The sequence below is a fragment of the Canis lupus genome, chromosome 35, assembly GCF_048164855.1.
Source record: "Canis lupus baileyi chromosome 35, mCanLup2.hap1, whole genome shotgun sequence".
Classification (NCBI taxonomy): domain Eukaryota; kingdom Metazoa; phylum Chordata; class Mammalia; order Carnivora; family Canidae; genus Canis; species Canis lupus.
This window is the reverse complement of record NC_132872.1, coordinates 19,771,101-19,783,711: the sequence shown is the minus strand read 5'-3', so window position 1 is coordinate 19,783,711 and position 12,611 is coordinate 19,771,101. Positions and strand designations below refer to the sequence as shown.

The 12,611-nt window shown below is 33.1% G+C and overlaps 1 protein-coding gene and 1 long non-coding RNA gene across 4 annotated transcripts in view; one reads left to right on the top strand and one right to left on the bottom strand.

Annotated features, from left to right (window-relative positions):
* Positions 1-12,611, bottom strand: part of CBLB (Cbl proto-oncogene B) — a 409,409-nt gene that overhangs the window by 348,386 nt on the left and 48,412 nt on the right. The gene's annotated exons all lie outside the window — the stretch shown is intronic.
* On the top strand, positions 3,099-6,688 carry LOC140624974 (uncharacterized). The gene is made up of 4 exons (XR_012024394.1): positions 3,099-3,424; positions 3,957-4,034; positions 5,498-5,557; positions 5,708-6,688. It is a non-coding gene; the product is annotated as an uncharacterized lncRNA (long non-coding RNA).

Sequence of the window (12,611 nt, the reverse complement as noted above, 5' to 3'; positions counted from 1 at the left end):
CAAAGAGAATAGCGACAAGGAGATGGTAAACAAACACAATCATAAATGTGGAAATAAACACATACATACATGCTATAAATCACTCTTAGGTTAAAGAAAACACAATGAAAAGTCCAAAGTATTTAAAAATGAATAGAAGCTAAATAAATAAGTAAATAGAAGCAAAAAAATTGCTTATCAAAATGTGTGGAATATGGTTAGAGTAGTAATTAGCAGGACATTTTTTGGCATACATTCATACATTAGAAAAGAAGAAAATTTAAAATGTAGGAACTATGTTCATCAGAAGGTTGGGTGAAAGTAAAACATAAAGGAAATATACTTAATAAATAGAAGGAAAGAAGTTGGAAAGCTAAGAACAACAACAAAAAAAATAAGATAGCAAACAAGGAAATAAAAAAGGCCTGAAAACCAGAAACTGGCTCTTTGAAAAGAAAAATAAATAAAAAATTTTCAATCAACGTTATCTAAGAGAAGACAGAGAGGACCAAATAGTCAAATTAAAAAATGAAAAAAGGGACTACTTTTAGAGTTATAGTGATGATTTAAGAATCACAAGTGAAAACTAGACAACTTAATGCCAAGGGGAGAATGTTTTGAAAATATTTATATAACAAACACGAATCAAGAAAAAACAGAAAATGGGCAGACAATAATATCATTAAAAATTTGATTCGTCCCCTCTTTTTTTCCCTTCTCACTCACAGGAAAGCAAAAGATGCCAAGCCCAGAAGATTAAATAGTTGAGTCTGTCAGATAATCTTTACCTAATGAAAACTATCTTAAAAATTTAAAAAAAAACCCTGAAAACTACTTAAATCATTTTAGATCAATATAATCCTAACAAAAATCAGACATGAAAGTAAAAGAAAAACTTACCAATCTTATGGATGAACATGGATAAGACCAACAAATAAACTTGAGCTATGCATTAAATAAATATTGATCTGTCCTGATAAATTAGGATCATTTCAGGGCAACGTGTCAATATAATCCATTAAAGAATTAAAAAAAAAAAAAAGTGGATAAAATCTACCACATGCTCAAAATTGTAAAATCTTAACAGATTTGTGTAGATTCTTATTTCATGAGAGATAATGACAAATAAACCATTGCAAACATTATACTTACTTTTAAATATTTAGAAATTTATTTTTCTAATGTCGATTTTGGATTTTAGAATTGCACACAATATGGGTTGATAGAAAATTCAAGCAAATTCACAGAAAAACTCTTAAAATGAAGTAAGATATTTTATTAAGTGAATTGGAATCTTGATATTAAAATCAATAGTATTTCTACATATCAGCCATACCCAGTAGAAAATATAATGAAATATCCCACTAATAATAAAATATATGATTGGAATAAAGCTAATATGCAATATTTTATTTTATTAGAAAATTAAAAATAAAATATAAAAAGGAATAAAGGAGAATGTATACCATGTTAATGAATATGAAAATATCTTAATTCAACTAATTAATCTGTATAGTTATTTTAATTGGTAAAGTCTTAGATTCTGACAAAAATTATTTTAAGTCAATGTTTTAGAAGGAAAAACAAGAAAGAACTTGACTCATCCCCTGTTATATCTTTTTATAGGTGTTATTTATTTATTTGAGAGAGAGAGTGAGAGAGAGCACCAGCAGGGTTTCATTCCAAGACCCTGAGTTGAAGGCAGATGCTTAACTGACTGAGCCACCCAGGAGCCCTATCCCCTATCATATTTTAAAGGCATAATATTAAATATTTAATTGGACAAGAGTCAGCAAAAAGAGCCTAGAAAGAAGAGACTCAAACCCACATGGGAACACAGTGTGTGACAGAGATAAGACAAAAGGTCATCAAAGGATGAGCTCTGCAGTAGTTGGTGCTAGGTCAACTGGCTTTGCATATGATAAGAAGATAAGACAAGAGTCCCTATCACAAACTCTACCCACTAAAATAATCCTGTTGGATCCAAGATCTAAAGATTAAAAGCAAAAGTTGAAAGCTTTTAGAATATGCATGCGATTATTTTTCTTATAATGTGGAAGGGAAGAACTCCTTAAGATAAAAAATCACGAGGGAAGTATAGATAAATTCAACACAAAAAGATATGAGAATTCTTTTACTTATATAACTAAGATTAGATAACTGGAATGTTAAAAAGAAATCATAAAAGTGAATAGGAAAAAAGAATAACCAGTCTAGTAAATTAGCAGACAATATACATGAGAAGCAATTTGGGGAAGAGCAAATGTGAATGTTTAAAAAAATTTTTAATGATATGCTCAATTTCATAACTCATCAAGAAAATATAATTTAGATTAAAAAAGGGTGCTCTTTATACCAACAAGAATGGAAAGATTTTAAAACTTGGCCCTTCTAAGTATAATTTAGAATGTGAGTAAATCAAAACTCTTATATATTGGGGAAACTATGTAGTCTCTGGAATGATTTGCAGATTGGCAATGTGTGTCATAAAGTTGAAGATGCTCCTACCTGTGCCTTAGCCATTTTCCTCGGACGTGAACATACCAACAATTTCAAGCACAACATGAGGATATAAAAAAGGATGTTTACTATGAAGTAATTTGTGATAGTGAAATATCAGAAACTAAAAAATCAATATCAAAAGGGGAATGAGTAAATGAAATGTGGTAGTGTTTTTATAAGTGATGTGCCAACATGAATAGACCTCAGAAAAATAATATTGAATTAAAAAGAAAAACAAGTTGCAAATGTTAGGCTCCCATGATAACATTTATGGGAATTTAAAATATACAATGTTTTGATAGTGGCAGTATATACAATAGTCCTCCCTAATCCATGGGGGAAATATAATAACCCCAGTGGATGTGTGAAACCTTGGGTGCATTGAGCCCTGTGTATACTATTTTTTTTTTTTTTTTTTTGCTTTCCCCTATATACCTACGGTAAAGTTTAATTTATAAATTAGGCACAGTAAGAGATTAACTACAACGATAAAATAGAACAATTATAACATTGTAATAAAATTTATGTGAACGTGGTCTCTCAAAACTTATTGTACTGTACTCAGCCTCCATCTCGTGATGATAGGAGATTACAAAATGTCTTTGTGATGAGATGAAGTGAGATGAATGATGTGGGCGTTGTGATGTGGTGTCAGGTTACTGTGGATCTTCTGACCATGTGTCAGAATGAGGATCGTTTGCGTTAGGACTGTGGTTGACCAGGGGTAACTGAAACACAGAAAGTAAAACCACGGACAAGGGCATCTACTATTTCTGGGACCAAAGTGGAAAAGCACCAAGTGCCTGAGTCACAAGGCTGTGATGGCGGTGGCCTCTGGAGAGTTAACAGGAGAGTAGAGTGATGGAGGAGTAAAGGAGGCCAACTTTATTCATAATGATTGCATTTATTTTATGAAAACATACCCGAAGCTAAATGACAAAGAGTAAGTATTTGTCACCTTGGGTAATGGATATGTGTGTATTGTTTTCTTAACTTTTCTGACTTCTAAATTTTTTTTCAAAAGATGAAATAAACAACCAAAGCTACCAGTGTATTTGCAAGATGGTCTCTTTGTAGTCAGCCAGAGGACTCTTCAGGTGGATCTCATGCTTTCCTTGAGTAATAATTTTATTTATTAGAGGAAAATAAATTTTTTTGATTCTTTGGTTTTGAAAAAGAGGAATTTTCCCTAAACATTCTTTTTTTTTTTTTTTTTCTGTTTTGTCTCAAACTTTACTACTTTTCACTTGATTATAATTCAGCTTTTCTTTCTTTGGAGCCAGTGGCTTGCCTTGGAAGAGCATTATATGCTCTCCCTACATTTATTCTCTGCTTTTGTGATTGTTAAAGGTGCCTTTAAGTTTTTATCCTACATAAGAATATTTCCTTTCAGGCCTATTATCAGAAATTTTATATTAACAAGGGGGAATGGTAGGACAATGGCTAATTGATTTCATGTTTTCTTTAACTCTCAGACAATAGGTGTTTTGTCAGCCTGAACAGAACCCAAGTGTTGCACATAAAATGAAGAAAATAGCCACACAATCAGGAAGGTGGGTAAGGATACTTATGGTACACAGAGTTTGTATTCAGTTCTAAAAAGAGTCTTAATGCAACCCGAAAGGGATAAAAAGGTCACCTAGACTTAAAAAATATATATGTATTTTCCTGATCTATGAAGAATAGCTATTCATGTTGCAGTCTTTAGCAGTTTTTTTTAAGATCATAGTTACTCATGTTTCTATGCATTTTGATTAGCACAAACGGAAATAGTCAAGATTTATGTAAAGATAACAGCCTATGCACTATGGAATGACTTTCTCTCTCTGAAAAAAAAAAAAAAAAGACACTTTATTTTGTAGCATTCTTTTAGAAAGTCAAAAAGTGGCAAATATGGGAAAGAACATTTTCTAGCAACTAGATTTGATCTAAATATTTTGAAATGCCAGATTTTGATATGATATTTAGAGATGTTCTAATGAATGCACAAGATTTTTGTCATTTTTTGTCTGTTTATGGTAATGTAAGAAGTGACTATAGCAATGGAATTGTTTTAAAAACAGAATTCATTCCAGAAAATTAAAGATATCTTTCTATTTAAAAATTCTACTCCCAGGATAATATCATTTGGGGATTTCCATATTAGTTTCTCCCCCCCACACCCCACCCATTATCAAAGACTAAGCCTATAGCTTTCATACTCTTATTCATGAAGAAGTGATTAGATAAACTACCAGAATCCTTTGCCTGACTCTCAAATCCTCCCTAAGCGGAGTCGGAATCTTCATTCCCATGAAGCTCTATATATCCTTTACTGTAACCCAATGTTATACTTCTCCCAATTGCCCAACCCTTCTACTCTGTTCCCTGAAACTTGAGTCAGTAATCATGAATTTACCCTTTATGTTCAACCTTTTGTAAATTCTTCTTTCCTTTATTTATCTTGACACAAAAATGCCTCACCCTTGAGGCCACTGCTTTCCCTGCAACTCTTTCAAGTAACGATTGTTTGCTCTATTTTTTTTCACCTTCTTCATGACCTTTCCAGACCTTCATGACCTTCATTCTTCCTAAAAATTCCCAGCATCTTTAGAGGTCATGGTCTCAAATGATGCCATTCCTCCTACTATAGTCATCCTCAATCTTTAAAGATTTAACTATCTATGTTGCAATTTTAATCACATTCAAGTCAACTTTACTCTTGGGCCACACTTCTCTGCCTCCTTTGCTGGTGCTCTTGCCAACCTCCCAATCTGGTTGGAGTCCAAGCTGAAATCAGGGCCTGCATACTCCACCACCTGTATACACTATGACCTATCTGTACCCTACTGCTTCCCCTTCCGGGATTGCTGCTCTGTTTAATAATACATATTGGAACTGTGGGGTCAGCTCCCTATGATATGAACCTGACCAGTGGGATAAAGGAGATGAAAGAGAACAAGGCACATTAATATGCTTTTATCTCTCCCTTTCATGGATTGCTTCAATTTATGTTTTCACCTTTCAAATGTTTCAGAAAAGCCCCACATATTGAGTGAAAATACTTGCTGAATGTCCTACATTGTCTCCTTATAAGGTATACTTCTTAGCACTGCTTCTCATTATATCGTTTGTATTTTTCCTTGCCTCATCTCTCTTAATTTCTTCACTTTGACTGTGCTAGACTTTTACCCACTAATAAAGTATAGGTGCCTTAATCTTTGTCTCATGTTCTATTTTCTGGAAGCCTGGAGTGAAGATAAATAATTAATATCTGTGAATATATTCTGTGGAGACCAGAAGGAAACCAATAAGAAACTTCCAAGGTGAAAGAAGATATATCAGTGGGCCTTTCATTCTTGATCATCAGTTTAAGAAAAATGATGCTCAGTCAATGCCTAATGAACCACAAGCCAACATCTTTTCTCTGCTTCTTTTACTAGTGGACGTTCTTTTATTTTTCACTTGGGATTACATTTTATTATTTGTTGTTTTTCTTAATAAAAAATGGAGTAACAGTCTCACATGAAATGGATCAGTGTAAGGCTGTTCACTGGGGTCCTTTTGCTTCCTATTGCCAAACAAGCATCGATTTCAATAGAACCATTTAATGATTGAAGGTTTCATTTTCTCCAAGTCACAGAAGCCACTCTACTTTAGGTACTTTAGACCAGTGATGCCCAATAGAAATTTTGTGGATGATGGATATATTCTGTTCAATACAGAAGCCACTGGCCACAGGTGGCTATTGAACACTTGAAATGTGGTTAGTGAGTCTGAAGAATGAAAATTTTAACTTTTGTGAAAATCTAATTCAAGTGCAAATAGCCATCATTGGCTAGTAGCTATCATATGGAACCAAACAGTTCTAAACTGCCAGAAGTGATGCTTTTGTAACCTAAGAAACATAGCCCAAAGTCACCTATTCCAAGACCAGTTTTGATGAAAGCCCGATTCCTGCTCTTACCGGCATACAGTATGTGCCAAACAACAACTGGTTGATGAGAGAAATCTCTAATATCGGTGGGAAAACCTGATTGTGATAAAACTTTATAAACCTAACCCTCGGGGTACTTGGGTGGCTCAGTGTTTAGGCATCTGCCTTCAGCTGAGGGCATGATCCCTGGGGACCCTGCCTATGTCTCTGCTCTCTCTCTCAGTCTCTCATGAATAAACAGAAATCTTAAAAATAAAATAAAATAAACCTAACTCATGAAAAATAAAGCTATATTGTTGACATTTTCTCTATCAAAAATTGTTGCAGAAATATTGTGCTAAGTATTTGCAATTATTTAATGTGCTTCAGTAATACACTTTGTAAGGTATCCTGCTTATTAAACTTTCTACTACACAAATTAAAATAATACAACTGACTAATCAAAACCTCCTAAACAACAGTTAATTTTTGTGTTTCTCAACAATAGTGTCAAAGTCAAGTTCTTATGTAAAGCCTTCTCCCTCTTCTTTTTGAGCCCGGAGCCTTTTTTTTTTTTTTTTTAACATGCTATCATAGCATCATGTCCATTTCATTCAATTCACTTGAATGAATTTTCATAATTACACATTCACAACTGTAATTATTTTATTAAACTCTGTCTCTTCTACCTGATTCTCAACTCTGTATAAGTAGGAGCATGGCTCTTTTACTTACCTGGCACAGGGTCTGATGTGTAATACGTGATCAATAAAGTATTGAATGTGTGATCAAAGCTTATTAATTCTTTGTGAGGAAAAAAAAATCAGTTTAACTTCCCTTTTCAATAATATTCATTGCCAGTTAGCTACATTTGCATTTGTACCTCCTTTCTCTCTTACCTTATGTGACAGGTAAACAAACCTTCTTCAAATCTACTGATAATTAATGGGAAACTTAAGAATATAATATAGATTCATTAAAAAGTTTAAGGTAGCTCTGTTTAGAAATATGAATGATAATGAAGCACTAGTTTTAAAAAATGGGTCACTAATTAACTTTAGCATTTTGACATTCCATAACAGTTTCTTGGTATTATAATTCTTGTGATGTTAATCTACCCACACATGCTAGAAAGTGACTGCAGGCTAGATTAATATTCTGTGAACTTTCCCTTTGTCCCTTAATCTACCCACTCATGCTGGAAAAGGACCACAAGCTAGATTAATATTTTGTGAACTTTCCCTTTGTCCATTTATACCTCCTTGCTTTATCATAATTATACAGTATTTTATAATTGAAATATTTCAAAGTGTGACTACAACTTCTTCCCAAATGGGAAAGTTTCTAAATTCTGTTGGAGTGAGTTACTGACTATATATACGTTCATAGCCAAAGTTCCTCATTTTTTTTCCTTCTGCGTGGTATTTTTTTTAATTCTCTGAGAAACTAAATATGCTTAAATATACATCAAATCAATAAAATCAATATTAGCTAAGAATACTCAACATTTCAGGGATGTAATTTTTACTAATCTTCAAAAATGAGGACAAACTAGACTACTGAGGTTGAGATCTATTTTCTTTTCAAGTGCTGGTTGCTAGAAATCTCTTGAAATAGGGATTGCTGCAATATATATTCACATATCTTTTACAGTATCAAATGTATTCTTCATTAAAATTTTAATGATTGCCTACTGTGCCAGGCTCTGTGTTGTCCACATGAAACAAAGAGATAAATAGGAAGACAATCCATAAGCTTATAGTAAAGGATAATGGCATAGACTGCCAGGGGCCAACCCAGTATTCATTTTGTCTTTATTTGATAGTAATTGAGCAATCATTTGGGTAATAAATTACTGAGAAAAAAGACTATACTCTTTGGTCTTACTTATAGCTAAGCATGGCCATGTGATTATTTTTCAGCCAATGACATGCATGCAAAAATATCTTGTAAGACCACCTGAGATGCTCTGCATAGAAGGCTGGGAGATATGTCAATTATCATCATCATTACCTCTCAATCATTACCTCTTCTGCAACCAAAAAAACAGACATAATAAGTAGGTCTCCAGCTACCTTCTTGTACCAACAGGTGAAATTGACAGTGAAAGTCACACTGAAGACGTCAGAATAAAAAAGTTGAAAGACTTACTGATATACTGTAGACCCTTGAAGCCACCGTAGCCTCAAGTATTTATCCTAAGAAACATGTTTTTGTTCAATTCCATGTTTTAAAGTTGTCCTTTATATGTAAATTTGATAATATTAAGTGGTGTATGTTAGAAAATTGTAGATATAGACATTTATAATTGTATAAAGAAAATGTGGGAAGAGAATGATTATATCTGCTTCGTGACTTTAAGGGTATTCAAACATAACCATTTGAACTAAGTCTTTTTTTTTTTTTTAAGAGATCTTTTTTTTTTTTTTTTTTTTTAAAGATTTTACTTATTTATTCATGAGAGGCACAGAGAGAGAGGCAGAGACACAGGCAGAGGGAGAAGCAGGCTCCATTCAGGGAGCCCGATGTGGGACTTGATCCCGGGTCTCCAGGGTCACGCCCTGGGCTGAAGGCGGCGCCAAACCACTGGGCCACCAGGGATGCCCCTGAACTAGGTGTTGAAGGTTGAGGAGGCTTTTACCAGGTAGAGAAGAGAAGAAAGGGCATTACAAATAGAGGAAAGAGCACAGTGTAAAATACATAGATTTAATAAGTATGGATCATTTAAATAACTATAAGTAATGCTTGGCTGAATAACCCGTTTACATAGGTAACTTAAGTCAATCAATGATCTTACATATTAAAGAAATTTATCTCTAGGTTATGAAAAATTTTTAAATCACAAGAGTGACATGGTTAATTTGGGATTTTATAATGTTGGATTAGAGGTATATTAAGCCAGAAACTAGAATAATACCTTGATGACTAGTTAAGGTAAAATACTAGGGCAATATACTAGAAGAGATTATGCTATCTGAATTAATAAATTATCTATGGCAATGCAAAGTGAGGTTGAAAGGATTATTTAAATCAATAAATCACTTACTTTAGATGGTATCAAACATCAGAAATGGAGCAATCGATTTCAATATTCTTCCATTTTATTTCTATAAAACATCAATAAACAATTGGAAAATAAAAATGTAAAATGTAAAAAGACAAAAGTAACATAAAATCTCCAGAAAAAAAATATGTTTAAGACTTTTACATGAAAAATAACTTAAGGGATCCCTGGGTGGCTCAGCGGTTTAGCCCAGTGCATGATCCTGGAGTCCTGGGATTGAGTCCCATGTTGGGATCCCTGCATGAAGCCTGCTTCTCTCCCTGCCTGTGTCTCTGCCACTCTCTGTGCTTCTCATGAATAAGTAAATAAAATCTTTAAAAAAAAAAAAAAAAGGAGAGAAAAATAACTTAAGTTTACAACAGAAAATAAATGAAGGGGTATACCATATTCATAGTTTGAAAAGCTATTGCAAAGATGTCAATTTTCCCTGGGTTGATTTATGGATTCAATACAATTGCAATAAAAATCTCAATGCCTTTTTAGAAACTGATAAGTTGATTCTAAAATTATCTAATATAATTTTTAATAAAGATTTATATTATCAGATAGCAAGATATGTTATAAAGCAATAATAATTAATGCATTATGCTATTGGCACAAAAGAGGACAAATAAACCAGAATACGGATAAAACAGGTTAGACATTACAAAAATTGACCCAAACACATTATTACATTATCAAAACAAATAAGATGTATGAAGGGTAAAATAATAATAATAATAAAATCTTCTGGAAGATAAACAGGAATGTATCTTCGTAAACTTAAAAGACTTCTTAAAAAGAGTACAAAGCATTAACTCAAGATAAAAACAGATATATTGGGTTACATTAAAACTGAGAACTTATTATATTCATCAAAAGAGTAAAAAGGCAAGCTATGAATGGGAAGAGATATTTACAATGTAAAATATACATAGTCCACAAAGAACTTATAACCAAAATATATAAATAACTTCTACAGATAATAAAGAGGAAGAAGATTCAATAAAGGTAAAAGATATTTAAAAAAAAGGGTAAAAGATATAAGCAGGCACTTCCCCAAAATGTCTAATAAACCTATACAGATATACTCAACCTCATTACTTGTCAGAGAAATTAAAACTGAAATCCCAATTTGTTGTTATACACCAAATAGAAAAACTAAATAAAAAAAAAAAGATAATACTGATTGTTGATATGGATCTGGAGCAATGGGATCTCTGAAACACTGCTGAAAGTGTAAATTGATAGATTTATTTAGAAAATGGTAGTTATCTATAGTTAAACATATGCTTTTCCCATGATCCAGCAACCCCAGGAATAGGTATATATCCAACCAAAAATATATACAAATGTGCACCAAAAGATATATACAAGAATTTTCACAATAGTTTTTTAAGTTCCCCAAAGTAGAAACAAATTAGACATTTAAGTGGAAGAACTTTATTATTTTTTTTAAGATTATTTATTTATTCAGAGAGACACACAGAGAGAGGTAGAGACACAGGCAGAGAGAAGCAGGCTCCATGCAGGGAGCCCAATGTGGGACTGGATCCCGGGACTCCAGGATCACGCCCTGAGCCTAAGGCAGACGCTCAACTGCTGAGCCACCCAGGTGTCCCAAGTGGAAGAGGTTTAAAAACAGTACCAATTAATATAACAAAATACATTGATGAAAATGAATATATTATTGCTACACACAATACATATAATATTTACAAACATAATGTCAAGGCAAGAAGTCTGAAATGATTCCATTTATACAAATTTCAAAAGCAGAGTAAACAGATTTATGCTGTTAGAAATCAAAATAGTGCTTACCTCTGAGGCAAGATGGTGACTGTGAGGGGACAAACAGAGGGTCATCTGGGGCTCTAGTAATATTTTATTTTTTGTTTGTAGTTGGTTAAACAGGTATGCTCACATTGTGAAAATTCTTTGAGCTTCTCATTTGTCTTTTTTTCATAAAAGAAAAACTAATTCTGCTTTATTTGAGGTAGCTGAATTGGATATTTCCCCATGGTGGAATTGATTTGGAGACAAAAGTAAAATGCAACTAAGACATAAACAATTTGAGAATTAATATGGGAACAAATAATTTCAGTTCTTTGGATTTTTAGATATATTATTTTCTCTTCTCCTTAGATTTGCTAGACTCAAGAGTGCTACATTATTGAATAATATAGTACTGTTTTATTTCTTTCTCAACATGAAAAAAGCCAACATAAAGGTATTGAATATTACAATGGCTGTTCCAATGTAGCAGTGGATTATTTTTTCACTCAAACATTATCACTTCTTTATGTTAAAAAAAGTGAGAGAGGTGGAATAATGTAAATGTAAATTCTCTTTTATCATAGGGCCATACTATTTTCTTAGCCAAGTATGTGTAGAAATACAACATTGTTATATTTCTTGTGTGAATTTGGTATTTTTCACATTTTGCGTTAATTTAGTACTATCTAGGTTAAGTAGAAACTCTTCAGAAAGGATGAAAACCAAAATGTTCTTATGAATCATAATATAACAATGTTCCTATTTGTGGGATTTTTCTTTATAGGACTGCATTGTTATTAATGCTTTTACCTCTCTAGTTCACAAGAACTCTTACTGAGCATCAAGGAACCAAAACCAAAATACATTTTTCAATAATACATGTAGTAGGGTGGAGTGGATGGTTAGTTCCAAATGTAGAAAAAGTTGCTTCTCAGCTGTTATAATGACTGATATTTGTTAATCTTTGATTAAATCTGTACAAATAGGCACAGACCAAGACTCGACCTGATGCCATTCCTATAGAAAATAACCATGGAACGAGACAATACAGAAAGCAACACTCTGAGGTACAATATCCGAAAGAGAGTGAAAAGAAGTAAAAATACTCCTTGGAAGTGCAAGCTCATAGGCAAGAGGGAGATCTAAAGTAAATTCCTCTCCATGGCTTTCACTTTAAGTCTGGTGCTCAGTGCATATATGGTGAGTAGAACTGGGGTTGGGCACACAAGGAAGAAACCAAGTCTTTCTGGTCGGGGAATCAGAACTCTGAAGCTTGAAAGTTGTACATGTTGAAGAGAGTAGGGGAATCCCAGAAGTGAATGAGTCAAATGGTGAATTCCCAAGTTCTGCTTAACCCATTTCTTTGACTCTTGAAGCACGTATGTTTGGGACAGAAGTAAGCATTTGCACTGAGTA